This window comes from Callospermophilus lateralis, chromosome 6 (genome assembly GCF_048772815.1).
Source record: "Callospermophilus lateralis isolate mCalLat2 chromosome 6, mCalLat2.hap1, whole genome shotgun sequence".
In the NCBI taxonomy this organism is placed as follows: domain Eukaryota; kingdom Metazoa; phylum Chordata; class Mammalia; order Rodentia; family Sciuridae; genus Callospermophilus; species Callospermophilus lateralis.
Genome location: NC_135310.1, coordinates 105,030,822 through 105,050,519, shown reverse-complemented (window position 1 = coordinate 105,050,519; position 19,698 = coordinate 105,030,822).

Below are 19,698 nucleotides of genomic sequence, written 5' to 3'. Positions count from 1 at the left end.
GTGTAAACAGGACTAATCTCGTTTTATCAGGAACCTGCTCCTATAATAACTAATCCACTCCCCAAATAATGACTTTAGTCCACTCATGAGAGCAGAGACATGGTGACCTAGTCACTTCTTAAAGTCCCCACCTGTCAATATTGTTGCACTGGGAATTAAATTTCCAACACATAAACTTTGGAAGACACATTCAAACATAGTAACTTTTGACCACCTTAATATATCATCTTGTATAGGTGAGCTTAAGCTTTTATGTATTTATATATATAATATATAAATATACTTTTATAAGTTGTTCTGGATATTATAGTTAGATTATTATTCTTTAATTACATGCATAGTTTGGTTAACTATGAGTTTCATTCAAGGATGTTAAAGGGCTGATTATAAATATGTATTGAAAAGGGAAGATTGGATTTGACAGAGTGACAGCCACTGTTCTAGGGTGACAGTAGTGGGTATGATTTTTATTTGTTCATGCTTAACTTTGACTTTGTACCTTTGATGTCTGGCATGTGATGTTCAATGATTTGCTTCTTAATGCTCTATTTCTCTCTTCCCCTCCTGACATTTTCATGCATTCTACTGTTATCTATGACTCAAACATATTGCCCTGCAGAACTGCCCCAACAGTCTAAATAGAGGAACGATTCAGACATCCCAAAAATGAGTTATACTTCCCTTCTAACTAGGGACAGATCTTCAGCTCACTAAATGAAAATATAGCTAGGGCCAATAAGATGGAATACTCTTCATCTGAGTATTACAATGTCTTCTCTAAGAATTCTTTTTCCATATTCAGAACCTTGAATGACCTGATAATTACATGTAATTATCATAATTATTATATGATATGTTTATATTAGCAGATGAACTATTTGTTATTAAAGATCAAACAGTACTTATCACCCATGACACTCTTAAGAAGAGTAATTTTCAACTAAAATTTGCAAATATAGTTGAAAATACAGGGAAAATGAAATTCAAATAATCACAGAAATCCAGCCTCTCTGCTCTGCTTTCTGTGGTGTAAGCCTCCTCATTGGTTCTACACAATGCTTCCAAGAGCTAGTTCTCTCTTTCACGAGAGCGAAAGAGATGCACCAATTCTAGTTCTTATGTCTTTCTGCTAAGTCTCTGTCAAGAGCTGCCTTTTTTATCACCTTTAGGAAAGAGAGGAGGGCTTTCTTTCCAAGAAAGCTCATCTAACTCTTCTTTGCAGTTTGGGTTAAATGCCCAAACCTGAACTGATCATTGCTGTCAGGGAGTCAAGCTCTATGATTATTGAATCATTTCAATTAGGGCACATTTCTAGAGTGGAATGTGGATTATTACAATCAAACCTTCCTGCTGAGGAAGGGTGGTTTCCCAAAGGAAATTTTTGCTAAACAAGGTTGTATGAATGCTGACTGGCAAAACCAACAGATGTTCATTGCAATGACTTTCCTCTAATTGGATTGATGATTGTTGTTTCATGTTTTAATAAAACCTTGGAAAAAATCAAGAAAGTACATAATTCATTCTCCAAAACACCTTTCCACATTTCAAATAAAAACAAGCTCCCATTCCTTTTGCAATTTAAATGCAGAGCAAATTCAAAGCATTTTCTCCATCTTTGACTTTTTATTAGCCTCAGATCATTAATGGCGATTCATAGGATTTTTTTTTCCCCTTCACATACATTGGCATGAAATATTTTTGTGTACCATGGCCCACATTTTTTTCTTGCCTATTTTTGAAATTTCCCTGTGAAATCAAATACTATTGAATATTTTATAAAGTCTCCTTCTTTATAATTGAACGAAAACTCTCACTGCAAAACCATATTTATTAAGGCAACATTCTTAATAAAGTGGAATAATTAAAAATTTGTGAAGTTTAATTAAATATCTACAAATACTTTGAAAAAAGTTATGCATATAAAATAAATAAGGACCTATTATTATCTCTTTTTTTTTTGGTAAAAGTGGGCTTTCAAAGCATGTTGTTGAACCTCTCACTGTTTCTCTTTTAGTTCATCTTGAATTTAGAGTAGGTGCCTAAAATAGAAACACTGCCATTTCTTTCATTGCACTAGTTTCATGCCATCTCCTCCAATGTTCTTAGTGCTTTCCTAAGTTTGGAAAACAGTGCTACAGACTTTGTCTCTGTTCCCAGGGTGGCTATCAGTATATAGTAGCTCACATCAACTGTGATTCAGGGGGAGAGAAAGCCTGTAACTACATAGATTTAGAGTCCCCAGTCCAGCCAGCTAGATCACCTGTTTGACTATCTGATGGTGCTGCTATTTACCCAAGCACCTAAGACAGAAAATATGTAATTTTCCAATATGTACTCCTCTTAAAGTCTTATTATTTACTTTATGTCTCTTTCACCTCCTTTTCTGCTACCGTGCCTTGTTCTAATATACTTGTATGTAGTTCTACAGCAGAGATTGACTTTAGCCTTGCCATGCTAAGACACCTTTCACATTTGTCTAGAGTAATTTGTAAAACACAAATGTAAGCATAATAATCCATCCTATTAAACTCTCAAAGAGTATGCCAAAGCTAGAGGATGAAGCCCACAAGTCCTCATTCATTCCAATTTCCCACTATTGCTGCCTTTCTCCTTCCAAGTATAGAAACATTTTGATTTGTAGCATTTTAGAACTACTTACAGTTTCTCCCAGAGAACAATTAATTACCTGTTTCATCTTTTTGTTTATTGCTTCTTCTGCTTGCAATGCCCTCAATCTATTATCTTAATCTCTTTACTGTTTAGTTCAAGGTGTCCAACTGGGTATAGCCTTTGTCTCAGACTGTTTGTGCTGTTATGCCAGAGAATGGATAATTTTAAAGAACAGATTTTTTTTTTTTTTGTCACAGTTCTGAAAGCTGGGAAGGCCAAGACTGAGGTCCAGCTGATGAGGGAATTTTGAATCCCCCCAGGAGGGAGCAGCACCAGGCACTTGCTAGCAGATAAAAGCAGGGCACAGAGGAAGGAATTCCCTCCTTCAAGCTCTTTCCTAAAACACCTAAATCCATTTGTGAGGGAGGATTCTTCATAGCTTAATCACCTGTTAAAGACCACTTGCTAAAACTGGCATATTGTCAACACCTGAATTTTGAAAGGGGCACATTAAAATCATAGTCACCTTCTTAACTCCTCCAGACAAATTCTGGATTTTCTTTTTTGTGTATTTTCTTGTTATGGCAGTTATGAGATTTTTTATTGTGCTTCTTATTTTGCTTATCTGTTTTCTTTGAGACTATAAACTTAAGGATAAGTCTATGTTCTGTTTTCTTCTTTTTAACATATCATCAGAACATAACAGAATAACTGCAATGTAAACACTTAATAAAAGCCATTGGGATGGATGCATATATAAATAGATATTGCATCAATTACAAATTCTTCTACTATTCTTGAATCTATTGCACTCCATCTTAACCACCACCTAGTCTTGTTTTTTTTAACCCCTCTCTGTAATACATTTGTTCAACTGACAAAACTGCAATTTTATTTTTTATCATTTTTATGGCTTAAGATTTATGTTTTATATATTGGCTTATCATGTTCTTCCAGCTTTTCATGCCTACACTCCTTAGCAATCACCCCCTTTTAAAGTAATAAGTATAAGACAGTCTTTTGTTCTTTTACACTATGGCTTTTTAATTGATTAATTTTCCCCATCTCACGTCTTTTTCAAATTCTGGCCCTTATAATTAATTTATGACATCTCAGAATTTTTGTCTTATGGTTCTTTAAATATCTTATCTTGACAGTTAATGAACATAGAACATGTTCTGCCCGGAAAATATATATTCTGGATTTCTCAAGTCAGATCATCCCAAAGACAGCTGAGGCAGCCCAAAGAGACCTATGAGAGGAACTGGACATGAAATCAGTTGAGAACTGGGAAATAAAACTGAGAAGAGACAACACGTCCCCCTACAGTTAACCTGAGAAAACATTCATATAATTCATGATGAGACGGATCCTAGAACTTGGTAAGTCGTAACTAATATTTTCTTTTTTAAAATTCTGTGAAGTTAGACTTGGAACCCAGAGACTGGACTAGGACCCATTCTGAGAAGTTAGTCCCTGGGCAGATCAGGAGGCAATATCCTTAGAAAGAAATTTCCCAGTCATTTGAAGTCTCTGTTCATTGTTGAACATACTGGGCTCTCAAGAACAAAGGGATCAAGAAAGAAAAGTGAAGGCGAAAGTTGAACTCAAACAGCCTTCTTTTCTTATCCCTAGTCTTGAGGAGATTGGTTTCTAAATTGAAAGTGCCCTGAAGGCGACTTTAACTTACCTGACCAGACTTTACCCCAGGGATTGCCTCAGGTCCTGCTGACCTAGGCAAACCTTTGAGGGTCAACTTTCCAGGATTCTTGAAGGAGCTCTCCTGTGTATTCAAGGTGGACAGCATCATTTTCCTCTTTCTCAGTCTTTCTCTCACTGTTCTTTGTTCTTTTAGGGCTACCCTCATTTTATACTCCTAGCAAAGGAGGCTCCTCCGAGGGTGAATTAAGGAAACAATTAGTGTTCAGTACTGCCCTCCTAGGGCAGTCGCAGGGGCCTCACTTTTGTTTATCATCTTCTAGGTGGTACTTTGCCAGTCTAGCTCCTTAACATGTCAAACGATCTTGTATGTTCCTTACAAACAGAATTCCAATTAATAGCACAGGTTCTATTTAACAGCCAATATTATTAAGAATGTTAAGGTGAGTTTGGTTGTTTGGTTGTTGGTTAGCAGGGAATCACAATGAAAATGGAACAAGGAAAACAGAGTTGGAAGGAGAGAAGTTACATGGAAGAGTCTGTTTTAGAATCTTCTCTCTAAAATCTAAAGACAAACCTCTTTTATGTTTTTATATCATACTAAGCACTCTGGCATGAATTTTTTCTTACATATACATTTTTGGAGGGGCAAAATTTACATCTCTAATGCTAGAGTGGGCATTCTTGAGAGTGGGAGCAGAATAATAAACAAAATGATATAGTTTACATAAAAATCTTAAAAGTGTATGTATCATGTAAGATATATATATATATTCCATAACTCAATCCACTTCAGTTTAAGCAGAAAAATGATATAGAACACTGTAAAGCTAGGATTCATTTCCTATGTGCATCAGTTATTTTAACTCGTTCTGAGGGCAGAGTCCCAACACTCAACTTAATCCAACATGTATATTCATGAAATGTGAGATGAATACAAATCCATCGCCTCTGCTAAAAATAGAAAAAAAACCAAACAAACTGTATTCCCAAATGAGTGTGGCCCACAGCAAGTTCTTTCAGTATACACAGAGTGACCATATTTCTCTGTTTTCCTGGGACAGTCTCCGCTTACTCTTATTTTCCAACATTATTATAGAAAGATCACCATTTACTCTCTAAACAGTGCAGTTTGGACAATAAGGTACAAGCACAGCTTATCAGATAGAGTATGTTGAAACCTATAGACTTCAAAACTTTCAAAAGAAATGAAGTAAAATTTTAACCCACTATCTTTGCCCTTGTGTAGTTTCTATGAATATTTAAAAAATTCTATAAGATCTAACTTCATCCTCTATCAAAATAAATCCGTATGAAGTTTTTGTACATGTAAATTATTTTTATTTGCTTTCTAAGGAAACATAAGTTTCTACCAGTCAATGGAGAAACCAGAACTTTTATACTAGTGAGGATGAAAAACTATGGAAATCCCCTGCATCTTAGATACAATATTAATCTCCAGGATATATAAAGAACTCAAAAAAACTTAATACAAAAAATAATAATAATAACCCAATCAACAAATGGGCTAAGGAATTGAACAGATACTTCACAGAAGAAGAAATACAATCGATCAACAAATATACGAGAAAGTGTTCAACATCTCTAGCAATTACAGAAATGCAAATTAAAAACTACACTGCGATTTCATCTAATTCCAGATAGAATAGCAATTATCAAGAATACAAGTAACAAAAATGTTGGCAAGGATGTGGGAGAAAAGGTACTCATACATTGCTGGTGGGACTACAATTTTGTGCAACCACTCTGGAAAGCAGTATGGAGATTTCTCAAAAAGCTTGGGATGGAACCACCATTTGACCCAGTTATCCTTCTCATTTTATACCCAAAGGACTTAAAATCAGCATACTTATGATGATGCAGCCACATATAGGTTCATAGCAGCTCAATTCACAATAGCTAAGCTATGGAACAAACCTAAGTGCTCTTCAACAAATGAATAAAAAGATAAAGAAAATGTGGTACATAGATACAATGGAATATACTCAACCATAAAGAAAAATGGAATTGTGGCATTTACCTGTAAATTGATGGAGCTGGAGATTATCATGCTAAGTGAAATCAGCCAATCCCCCAAAACAAAATGTCCAATGTTCTCTCTGATATGTGGATAGACTCTCAATAGGCCTTGGGGGGTGGGGGAGGAGTGGAGGTTCACCAGATTGGACAGGGTGGAATGGGGGTGGGATGGCTTTTTGAGACTATTTTGTTTCATTTAGCATAATGCTTACAAGGTTTATTCATGTTATATCATGTTGCATATAGCAGGTACTTTATTTTATGACTAATATTCCATTATATAGATAAACCTCATTTTATTTATCTGTTCACTAGATGATGAACATTGATCCTTCTGCCTCAGACTCCTGAGGAGCTGAGGCTACCAGAACACACCACTGTGTCCAGCTACTTTGGTCAATTTAAATGAAAACTAACAGTGGGGCAAAAGATAAGAAGACATAATGGGAGATACTGTTTCTTAAACAACTTGGAAGAAATTCAATCAAGACACTTATACTTATACACTATTAAAAGCTGACCTTAGAAACAATAATGTATGCATGTGATAAAAATAAAATCCAGCAGTAGAGATGGGTTTCAAGCAGTTAAAACAGCTGGATAATTTGGAGTGCACAAATAGGAATCTGAGGGAAGCCAAGTCACCTTGTTCTTCATGCCAGATTTGATCTCAGGAGTCTTCAATTCCTTCGGGATTTATTTCCCATACAAAGATGCAATAGATGAAATACTCTGGTACAAGAGGGATCTTAATGACTGTTCTACCAGGAATAGTAAAATAAACACAATATCCCTGGTTTTTACTCTCTGTGGAGAGTATGTGTGTCAAAGTATTTATGAGTTAAAGAGAGGAACAGAAAATAAGGATTCACTTTCTGAACACCTTTCTGCTTGGTAGGCACACAATAGTATTTAAGTTATGGATCTAATAGTGCTGTTCAGCTGAGGAAATTGTGCTTCCTCCTATAGGTAAAGATTTTCAGCAATTAAAAAAAAAGGTTAAACATAAATTTACCATGCTACCTAACAATTACCATGCCTTGGTATCTAGCAAAGGAAAGTGAATATATGCCCACTCAAGTGGTCATAGTACATTGTTTATAATACCAAAAGCTGAGAACAGCCCAATGCCCACCAGCTGGGGAATAAATAGTATATCCATACATGTGATATTACACAGCCATAAGAAGAAATGAAGTTCTGATACATGCTACAACATAAACGAACCTAAAAGGCTGATGCTAAGTGAAAGAAGCCAGTCACAAAAATGCACAAATTGTATGATTCATTTATATGAAATGTACAGAACAGCTAAATCTGCAAAGATAGAAAATAAATTAATGGTTGCCTAGGGCTAGAAATGGGAATGGGGAATTTAGACAGTGATGACGGTTGTACAACTCAATAAGTTTATTAAAATTCACTGAATTAACATTTAAAACAAGTGGATTATGTTGTATGTCATACTTCCATGAAACTTTTAGAAATTAATCAATATGGTGTCCCATGTTAGGATAATAAAAGAAAAATACCAATGGAGACAGAAAAATAGTTGATAAAAATTTAGAGTTAATAAGTGATTTTAATTTTTTCCCTATGAACCATATTCCAAGCAACTAGAAACACAGTATATTAATTGTGTTATTATGGGTAATACACCAGTGCCATCAACCCTAAAATCTCAGTAACTGAACACAACAAAAGTTCATTTTTCTCTCTATTTTAGTGTGGCCAACAGGTGTCATCATCAAGGGTTGGGGAAAATAAAGGATTATATTCATTACAGAGCTCAAAAGCCAAGTTTCAAGGAAGATACATCTGAATGCATGCTTCTGAGCTTTCCAAAGAAGGAAAAGGAACATGAAAACCATGTCCTGTTCTCATATCTTCTACATGGAAGTGAAACACATCACTCCTCACATCTTATTGGCCAAAATAAGAAATATAGCCACAACTAATTTTAAAATATAATGAGGAAATGCAATGTACGCATACATTGCTACCATATGATCAAGAGCAGGGGAAAGAGAATATTTATAATAAATAGCTCCATGGAACTGCTAGGAGGTGATAAATCTTGATCCTTCTATGTTGTTGGATATAAAACAGAAGGCAAGGTAACCCCAAACTCACTAAAAAGGAATATGATAGGTTAAGAAAAGCAGGTATGATGGGACTGGGGGCTAAAGGATCAAAATTTATATTTAACAAGTTGATACTTGAAAAGAAAATTTGAAAACTATGGTTGGATCCTAGATATTAAAAATTTAAAGCAACATTTTAAGATAGACTTACATCTTGGGCTTAAAAGTTATGCTTCAGTAGTTGTTAAGACTTTAATGGAAAAAATTCTACAATATTAATGGGAAGGATACTGCTAGAGTTAAGTAGCATGCTTTTTTGCTCAGGATGAGTCCTGGTCAGATATAAAAATTAGAGTTGTAAAAATAGCAGTGGAGTCTAGCATGTTGTGGAAACATTGAAACCATTGGATAAATGCTGAATTTTATTACACAAATGTTTCTACTCTGCTGGCATGGCTCATATGAGAGGCATGGGTATCTTTCATTGATAGAGTGCTTGCCTAGCATGCTTAAGGCCCTGGTTTCAATCCCAAGGGGGCAAAAGAAAAATAGTTCATGATTTTGCACTTTATTTTCTTAACTATTTGATAATGATGATCTATGTACTCCAAGCACCCCTTGTGGGGGGAAAAATGTTTATTTGTGGTTACTTTAGCATTCAGGGGAATAAATATGCATGTGAAAGACAAATTACTTTCCCCATCACAATGATAAATGGGAACTACGAGTAAACTATCTGAAGTCATAGGTAAAATGCAAATAAACAGAGTACAAAGTGACATCTAGCTGACATACTGTTTTGGAAGTTGATTTCCAAAGTTTTACTCTGTTAATTCTTTTGAAGCAATATTTTATATAGAGGGTGAGAGGTAGAAAATTATGAGTTAATTTATTCCTGAAATTCTTGTTAATTTTCTGAGACTACTTAGTGATTTGATGGGTTTTTAATTTTGTTTCATGAAACTTTTTCCCAAACAATAGTACGTATCCTACTGTTGTGTACTTACCTTAGAGTTCTTTCAAGGTACCATGTAAATTCTAAAAGTTTTCTTTCAGACATTTAAATTAGAGTATATTTAAAAAAAAAAAAAAAAAGACAAGACAGTGCAATTTTGAAGTCATTTGGCAAACTGATTCTGTCAAGAAAGCTTAGTTTCATTCTGCTTGCTGCAACAGCTTTTTTTTTTTTTTCATAACTCCACTCTTCTTGTTCTTGTAATGCATTTGGGAGGCCTGTCAAGGCCTATCCACTCTCTAAATAGCTTTGCAGATTAAATTTTTAACTCTCTTCTCTTCATGCAGATGTATATTTCTGACAAAGAATTGCCCTGAGATGTCAGCTTCCATCTTTCTCACTGGAGAAAAGTCGCCTAGGTGCAAGTGTGGATTCTTAAGTCTCAGCCTCTTCAGGAAGTACAGGCACACACATCCACACTCTCCAGAACCACACATGTGTATGTCATTTGCTCCTTTTGGATTTCCTAATTTTGTGGTTCTCCCTCTTTTTTCCTTTGGTGGGGCTGCAAGATAATAGTGTAAGGGACAAAAATAAGAAAATAAACCTATATTTTTGGTAAATTGATAACCATAATAATGAAGTTTAAAGCAACAAAAAATAGTTTATAGTCAAACCTGAGAGGAAGGTGTTGGTTTTGTTGGTTTCCTTTTGCAGATGATGTCTGAGAGGAACTTTAGTATTTGTAAAGAGAGGAGAGAGAGGGGAAAGGAAAGAGAGAAGTCATTTAAAGCAAAGGAAACAACTAAAGTGAAACTATGAATTCATAGAAACAGCATGGTCTACATAAGGACCTTCTAAATCAGGAGTCATGCTGAATTCCAAAGAGTGGAGTGGAAGGTGGACACATCCTGTGACATTGCACAGAGGGGAGTTGGGTTTAGCACCAGAAAGGAAGCAAAGCTCTCTTAGCCTTGCTTATCTGTTCATGAAGCTTAGGGTCCCACTTACAGAAACCATCACTGGGACCAGGATGATTTAAAGAAAGTAACTCCATTTCCCAGAGTGAGAAGTGGACAGTGAATTTTAGTGGGACCAGTCTGACTTTCACTCAAAATTAACCAAACACCAGAGAGAGAGAGAGAGAGAGAGAGAGAGAAGAGACAGAAGAGTCGTCATATTAGTACTTGATTTATTAGAAGACAGATACTTTCATCTGAGCCTAGGCAACAAGTAGTTGTAAGACCTTGAATTAATCAGTTCAATCCCATTGCCCTCAGCTTCTGTACCTGTACAATAATAGCTAGATGGCATGATTGCCTAGTCTTTCCATTCTAAAATCTGATGGCACCATGCAGGGTATAAATACTTGACTAGTGGTTATAGGAAAGAACATCTGAGAAAAAAAATTAAATATAAATGCATGAAATTAATAAATAAAATCACACATCAACAAATGCATAAATTTATAATGATTCACATCTAAAAACATCATTCCAATGATATTGTTTATGTGTTTAAAAAGACTTCCTTAAACTTGGAAATGCTTAATGAAATAGTTTTAGATTACTTAATATGAAACTGAGATTGACTGTAATAATCTAATTTGGGAAGATGAGTAATTATGGGTAGAAAAAACATGAAGCGAGTGATGATTGATTAATGATTATTTGGTTAAATAATAGGCACTAGGGAACTTGTTACTCTTGATATTCTGAGTGTGTTTTAATTTTACATAATAATGCTTTTAAAATTATCGTTTCTAGGGCTGGGGCTGAGCTCAGTGGCAAAGCACTTGCCTAGTATGTGTGAGACACTGGGTTCGATCCTCAGTACCACATAAAAATAAACAAATAAAATAAAGGTATTCTGTACCTCTACAACTACAAAAAAAATTTAAAATAAAATTATTATTTCTAAGTTATTTTTTTAATGAAAAGCACCAAGATATAAAACAGTAGCTTTTTCTTTAAAGGAAGAAGCACATACAAAAATATTTATGTTTGTTTTATTTCCATAAAGAAATATTGTAGAGGCAGAGCATGGTGGTACACACATATCTATAATTCCAGCTACTCAGGAGGCTGAGGCAGAAGAATCACCAGTTCAAGGTCAACTTAGGAAGACTCTGACTCTGCAGCTCAGTGGTAGAGTACCTATGGATTCAAACCTCAGTACTGCAAAAATGAAGAAGGAGGAAAAGGAAGAGAGGGAAAAGAGGAAGAGAAAGAGTGAAAGGAGAAGTAGGAAAAAGGAGAGGGAGAAGAAGAAGAGGAAGAGAGAGAATATCATTCTATCATTGTAGAATGATAAAAGGAGTTAACTTTGATGGTGAGGACACAAAGGACAGCTGCAGGTGTCGGGGCAGGAAGTTTCAACTTATAATATTTAATGTCATTTGTATTTTAACACATGAATATATTATCTATTGAAAAAGCTAAATTTTTGCCTCTAATATATAAGGATGTTAGAATAATATTTTCAATAAGTGGTGTATTGTCAATTAAATATCCTTCTGCAAGAACAAATTCATCTTAACCTTACCTCACACCCACACAAAAATCAAGTAAAGACAGTAGAATGAATCTGAGATAATTTTTCTATGTACATCTATGAATACATCATAGTGAATCCCACCATCATGTAAATCCATAAAAATGGGGTCCATGCTTGTATCATTATATCAAAAGGACTTCTACTATTGGGTATAACTAAAAAAAAATACAATTTAAAATTTAAAAATTTAAAAATAATAAATTCCAGATTGATGATAAATCCAAATTCAAAAAGTAAAACATATCCAGACGTGGTGGAACATGCCTATAATCCCAGCTACTCTGGAAGCTGAGGCAGGAGGATTGGAAGTTAAAAACCAGTCTGATCAGCAAATCACATACAAAAACATATTTTAAAAATACTGCACCATGATCAAGTGGTGTTCATTCCAGGGATGCAAGTTTGGCTCAATGTATGGAGATCAATAAATATAATTCATCATATCAATAGACTTAAGGATAAAATCATATGATTATATCAATTGATGCAGTCAAACATTTAACAAAATACAGCCCCCTTCATGTTCAAAACACTATAAAAACTAGGAATAGTAGGAACATACCTCAACATTGTAAAAACCATCCATGCTAAACCCAAGGCCAATATCATTCTAAATGGAGAAAAATTGGAAGTATTCCCTCTAAAAACTGGAAAAAGACAGGGAGGCCCTCTTTCACCACTTCTATTCAGCATAGTCTTTGAAACTCTAGCCAGAACAATTAGACAGACAAAAGAAATTGAGTCATATGCATAGGAAAAAGAAGAACTTAAACTATCATTATTTGCTGATGACATGATTCTATGCTTAGAGGATCCAAAAAATTCCACCAGAAAATTTCTAGAATTAATTAATGAATTCAGCAAAGTAGCAGGATATAAAATCAATACCACAAACCAAATTTATTCTTATATCTCAGTAATGAATTCTCTGAAAGAGAAATTAGGAAAACTACCTCATTCACAATAGCCTCAAAAAAAAAAAAAAAAAAAAAAAAAACCAAACTTGTGAATCAACTTAACAAAAGAGGTTAAAGACCTCTACAATGAAAACTACAGAACATTAAAGAAAGAAATTGAAGAAGACCTTAGAAGATGGAAAGATCTCCCATGCTCTTAGATAGGAAAAATTAAGATTGTCAAAATGGCCATACTACTCAAAGCGCTATACAGATTCAATGTGATTCCAATTAAAATCCCAATGTCGGGCTGGGGATGTGGCTCAAGTGGTAGTGCGCTCGCCTGGCATGTGTGTGGCCCGGGTTCAATCCTTAGCACCACATACAAACAAAGATGTTGTGTCTGCTGAAAACTAAAAAAGAAATAAATAAATATTTTTTAAAAAATTGTTCGCTCTCTCTCTCTCTTTAAAAAAAAAAATCCCAATGTCATTCCTTATAGAAATAGAAAAAACAATCATGAAATGCATTTGGAAAATTAAGAGACCCAGAATAGCCAAAGCAATCTTTAGCAAGAAGAGTGAAACAGGAGGCATCACAATACCAGATCTTAAACTATACTACAAAGCTATAATGACAAAAATGGCATGGTATTGACACCAAAATAGACATATAAATCAGTGGTATAGAATAGAAGACACAGAGACAAACCCATATAAATGCAGTTATCTCATATTAGACAAGTCACCAAAACATACAGTGGAGAAAAGAAATGCTCTTCAACAAATGGTGCTGGGACATACTACAAAATATCGTGCAGTATTCTTAAAATGGTTAAAGTCATCAAAACCATATGGAAATCCATATACAGCAAAATGAAAATAAACCCCATTCTCTCACCAAACTCAACTTAAAGTGGATCAAGGACTTAGGAATTAGTCCAGAGATTCTGTGCCTAATAGAGGAAAAAGTTGACCCAAATCTTCATCATGTCAGATTAGATCCGGACTTCCTTAACAGACTCCAAAAGCACAAGAAATAAAATCAAGAATTAATAAATGGGAAGGACTCCAACTGAAAAGCTACTTCTCAGCAAAAGAAACAATCAGTGAGGTGAATAGAGAGCCTACATTTGGGAGCAAATTTTTGCCACACACAGGTCAGGTAGAGCACTAATCTCCAGGATATATAAAAACTTAAAAAACTTAACACCAAAAACCCAAACAACCCAATGAGTAAATAGGCTAAGGAACTGAACAAACACTTCTCAGAAGAAGACATACATTAGATCAACAAATATATGAAAAAAATGTTCAACATCTCCAGTAATTAGAGAAATGCAAATCAAAACTACTCTAAAATCTCATCTCATGCCAGTCAGAATGGCAGTTTTCAAGAATACAGACAACAATAAATGTTGGCGAGGATGTGGGCAGAAAAAGCACACTCATACATTGTTGGTCAGATTGCAAATTGGTGCAACCAATCTGGAAAGCAGTATGAAGATCCTTAGAAAACTTGGAATGAAACCACCATTTGACCCAGCTATTCCACTCCTCAGTCTCTACCTAAAGGACTTAAAATCAGTATACTATAGTAACACAGCCACATCAGTGTTCATAGCAGCTCAATTCACAATAGCTAAACTGTGGAAGCCACTTAGATGCCCTTCAATAGATTAATGGATAAAGAAACTGTGATACATATACACAATAGAATATTACTCAGCATTAAAAGAGAATAAAATGGTATTTGTAGGTAAGTGGATGTTGTTGGAGAATATCATGCTAAGCAAAGTAAGCCAATCCCAATAAACCAAAGGCTGAATGTTCTCTCTGATAAGTGGATCCTGATCCATAACAGGGAGAAGGGACGCATGGGAAAAATGGAGAAACTTTAATTGGGTAAAGGGGAGGGAGGGGAGGAAGAGTGCATGGGGGAAGGAAAGATGGTGGAATGAGATGGACAACATTACCCAAGGTACATGTATGACTGTACACATGGTGTGATGCTACATCACAAACAACCATAGAAATGTAAAGTTGTACTGCAATTGTGTAGAATGAATCAAAATGAATTCTGCCATCATATTTACCTAATCAAAATAATTTAAAAAAACTATTCTGATCAGCTTAGCAAAACTGTCTCAAAATAAAAAAATAAAGAAATGTATAGGATGTAGCTCAGTGGTTGAGCACTATCCTAGCATGTGTTAGGCCCTGGGTTCAATCCCCAGTATTGGGGACTGGTGAGGGAGGAAAGAAGAAGAAAGAAAAGAGAAGAAAGAAAGTAAAACTTTTAGAAGAAAATACAGGTGTATATTTTTATGATTTGATGAATTAGAGGTGGGCAATGACTTCTTTAATCAATAAATTACAAATAATAAAAGAAAACGAATAGATCAAAACTCATTAAAATTAAGTCTGGCAGAATATATTTGCTAAATACATTACATATATATATATATATATATATATATATATATATACACACACACACACACACACACACACACACACACACACACACATAGTGAACCAAGCAATTATACCTAGGATATATATTTTAATCACATAGCTATAAAGATGGTAGACACACCAATTTAAAACATAATAGGCTTAACTCTCTAGTCCTTGCACATAGTGACTTCCTTTCAATGAGTAAGAAAAGGGAGGAAAAAAGAGTAACCTCATAGTAAGGAAGCTTGACAACACTACCTCAGCCAGATGATCAGAGTTAACATCAACAGTTATAACTTATGTTGATAGTGTGTACTCTTGATATGATAGTCTGGAAATGATATTTGCTACTGTGATCCTCCTCCTCTAAACCCTTAGCCTCAATCTAAATATGAGAAAAAATATCCAAAAACTCTCAGTTGAGGGACATTCTACAAAATATCATGCAAGTATTCTTAAAACCATTGAAGTCATCAAAACCAAAATATAAAAATCTTCCACATCCAAGAAGAGCCCAAAGAAACATGATAACTAAATGTACCACAGCATTCTGGATGGAATCTGAAACAGAATAAATAATTAATAATGAAAGAAATATCAGAACAGGCACAGCAATCCGCAGAGCGTCAGAGCCACCCCACGCACCCACCCCCGCGCCTGCAAGGTGGGTGGACCTACGACCCACCGGCAGGTCAGGACCAGCAACCCGCGGAGGGGCACAGCTGCCCCACGCGCCTGCAAGGTAGGCTGAACCGTGACCACCGACAGAACAGGCCCAGCAGCCCCCCAGACACATCGCCCCGGTTGGGGGAGGGGCAGAGCCCCCGCGCACCTGCAAGGTAGGCAGACCTGCGACTCACCAGCAGATCAGGCCCAGCAACCCTAGGAGTGGCAGAACCACCCCCGCGCCTGCAAGGTAGGTGCACCTGCCACCCACCGGCAGGTCAGGCCCAGCAACCCGCGGAGGGGCACAGCTGCTCCACGCGCCTGCAAGGTAGGCGGAACAGTGACCACCGACAGAACAGGCCCAGTGGCCAGCCAGGCACATCGCCCCGGTTGGGGGAGGGGCAGAGCCGCCACCAGCGCCTGCTAGGTAGACAGACCTGCAACCGACAGACAGAACAGGCCTAGCGGCCAGCGGAGGGGCAGAGTTGCTGCTCGCACCTGCAAGGTAGGCAGACCTGCGACCACCGAAAGAACAGGCACACCAAAAGTACAGGCCCAGCGGCCTGCCGGCATGGTAGGCACATTGCCCCAATTGGAGGAGGGGCAGAACCACCGCCAAAGCCTGCGAGGGAGACTTTGCAACTATACAAGAGCAATATAAATATATAGGGAGAAAAATCAATAACACAACAGTTTCACCAAGCAGAAAGAAACGCGATCAGTATGAAAAGACAAGGAAAGAAAGGACCACAAGCAATGCAGGTCAACTCAACTTTAGAAGAGGTAATATCTGCAGCAGATGGAATGTCAGATAAAGAATTCAGGATATACATGCTTCAGATGATCTGGAGTCTCAAGGAAGACATTAGACAGCAAAATCAGACAATGAAAGACCACTTCGACCACTTCGACAATGAATTACATAAACAAATCCAGGAAGCAAAAGATCAATTATACAGGGAGATAGAGGTTATAAAAAACAAACAAACAGAAATCCTAGAAATGCAGGAAGCAATAAACCAACTTAAAAACTCAATTGAGAATACTACCAGAAGAGTAGAACACTTAGAAGATAGAACATCAGACAATGAAGACAAAGTATTTCAACTGGAGAAGAACATAGACAGCTCAGCAAAACTGTTAAGAAACCATGAGCAGAACATTCAAGAAATATGGGATAACATAAAGAGACCAAACTTAAGAGTCATTGGGATACAGGAAGGTATAGAGGTCCAAACCAAAGGAAAGAGCAATCTATTCAATGAAATAATATGAGAAAACTTCCCAGACTTGAAGAATGAGACATAATCCCAAATCCTAGAAGCCTACAGGATGCCGAATGTGAAAAATCATAAGAGATCCACACCTATACCCATTATAATGAAGATGCCCAACATACAGAATAAGGAGAGAATTTTAAAAGCTACAAGAGAAAGGAAGCAGATTACATTTAGGGGTAAACCAATCAGGATAACAGCTGATCTTTCAACACAGACTCTGAAAGCTAGAAGATCCTGGAATAACATATTTCACACACTGAAAGAAAATGGATTCCAACCAAGAATTGTGTATCCAGCGAAATTAAGCTTCAGGATGGAAGATGAAATTAAAACCTCCCATGATAAACAAAAGTTAAAAGAATTTGCAGCTAGAAAACCATCTCTTCAAAACATCCTCGGCAAAATATTACAGGAAGAGGAAATGGAAAATATCAATGAAAACCAACAGCGGGAGGTATTACAGTAAAGGGGGGGTGGAAATAATCAAAGAGGAAAACAAACCATGTTTAGTAACATAAATAAACAAATATGGCTGGAAGAACAACCCATATCTCAATAATAACCCTAAATGTTAATGGCTTAAACTCACCAATTAAGAGACACAGGCTAGTAGAATGGATCACAAAACAAGACCCAACAATATGCTGCCTTCAGGAGATGCATTTGATAGGAAAAGACATACATAGACTGAAGGTGAAAGGTTGGGAAAAATCATATCACTCATATGGACTTCGGAAACAAGCAGGAGTGTCCATACTCATATCAAATAAAATAGATTTCAAGGCAAAGTTAATCAAAAGGGATAAAGAGGGACACTACATACTGCTCAAGGGAACCATACACCAACAAGACATAACAATCATAAATATATATGCCCCAAACAATGGTGCAGCTATTTCATCAAACAAACTCTTCTCAAGTTCAAGAGTCTAATAGACCACCATACAATAATCATGGGAGACTTCAACACACCTCTCTCACCACTGGACAGATCTTCCAAACAAAAGTTGAATAAGGAAACTATAGAACTCAATAACATAATTAATAAGCTAGACTTAATTGACATATATAGAATATACCACCCAACATTAAGCAGTTACACTTTTTTCTCAGCAGCACATGGATCCTTCTCAAAAATAGATCATATATTATGTCACAGGGCAACTCTTAGACAATATAAAGGACTAGAGATAATACCATGCATCTTATCTGATCATAATGGAATGAAATTGAAAATCAATGATAAAAGAAGTAAGGAAAAATCATGCATCACTTGGAGATTGAACAATAGGTTACTGAATGATCAATGGGTTATAGAAGACATCAAGGAGGAAATTAAAATATTCTTAGAGATAAATGAAAACACAGACACAACATATCAGAATCTATGGGACACATTGAAAGCAGGTCTAAGAGGAAAATTCATTGCTTGGAGTTCATTCCTTAAAAAAAGAAAAAACCAACAAATAAATGATCTAATACTTCATCTCAAAATCCTAGAAAAAGAAGAGCAAAACAATAGCAAAAGAAGTAGAAGGCAAGAAATAATTAAAATCAGAGCTGAAATTAATGAAATCGAAACAAAAGAAACAATTGAAAAAATTGACAAAACTAAAAGTTGGTTCTTTGAAAAAATAAATAAAATCGACAGACCCTTAGCCACCTAACGAAGAGAAGAGAGAGAACTCAAATTACTAGCATACGGGATGAAAAAGGCAATATCACAACAGACACTTCAGAAATACAGAAGATAATCAGAAACTATTTTGAATCCTTATACTCCAATAAAATAGAAGATAGTGAGGGCATCAATAAATTTCTGAAGTCATATGATCTGCCCAGATTGAGTCAGGAGGATATTGACAACCTAAACAGACCAATATCAATTGAGGAAATAGAAGAAACCATCAAAAGACTACCAACTAAGAAAAGCCCAGGACCGGATGGGTATACAGCAGAGTTTTACAAAACCTTTAAAGAGGAACTAATACCAATACTTTTCAAGCTATTTCAGGAAATAGAAAAAGAGGGAGAACTTCCAAATTCATTCTACGAGGCCAACATCACCCTGATTCCTAAACCAGACAAAGACACTTCAAAGAAAGAAAACTACAGACCAATATCTCTAATGAACCTAGATGCAAAAATCCTCAATAAAATTCTGGCGAACCGGATACAAAAACATATCAAAAAAATTGTGCACCATGATCAGGTAGGATTTATCCCTGGGATGCAAGGTTGGTTCAATATACGGAAATCAATAAATGTTATTCACCACATCAATAGGCTTAAAAATAAGAACCATATGGTCATCTCGATAGATGCGGAAAAAGCATTCGACAAAGTACAGCATCCCTTTATGTTCAAAACTCTAGAAAAAATAGGGATAACAGGAACATACCTCAATAATGTAAAAGCAATCTATGCTAAGCCTCAGGCTAGCATCATTCTGAATGGAGAAAAACTGAAGGCATTCCCTCTAAAATCTGGAAC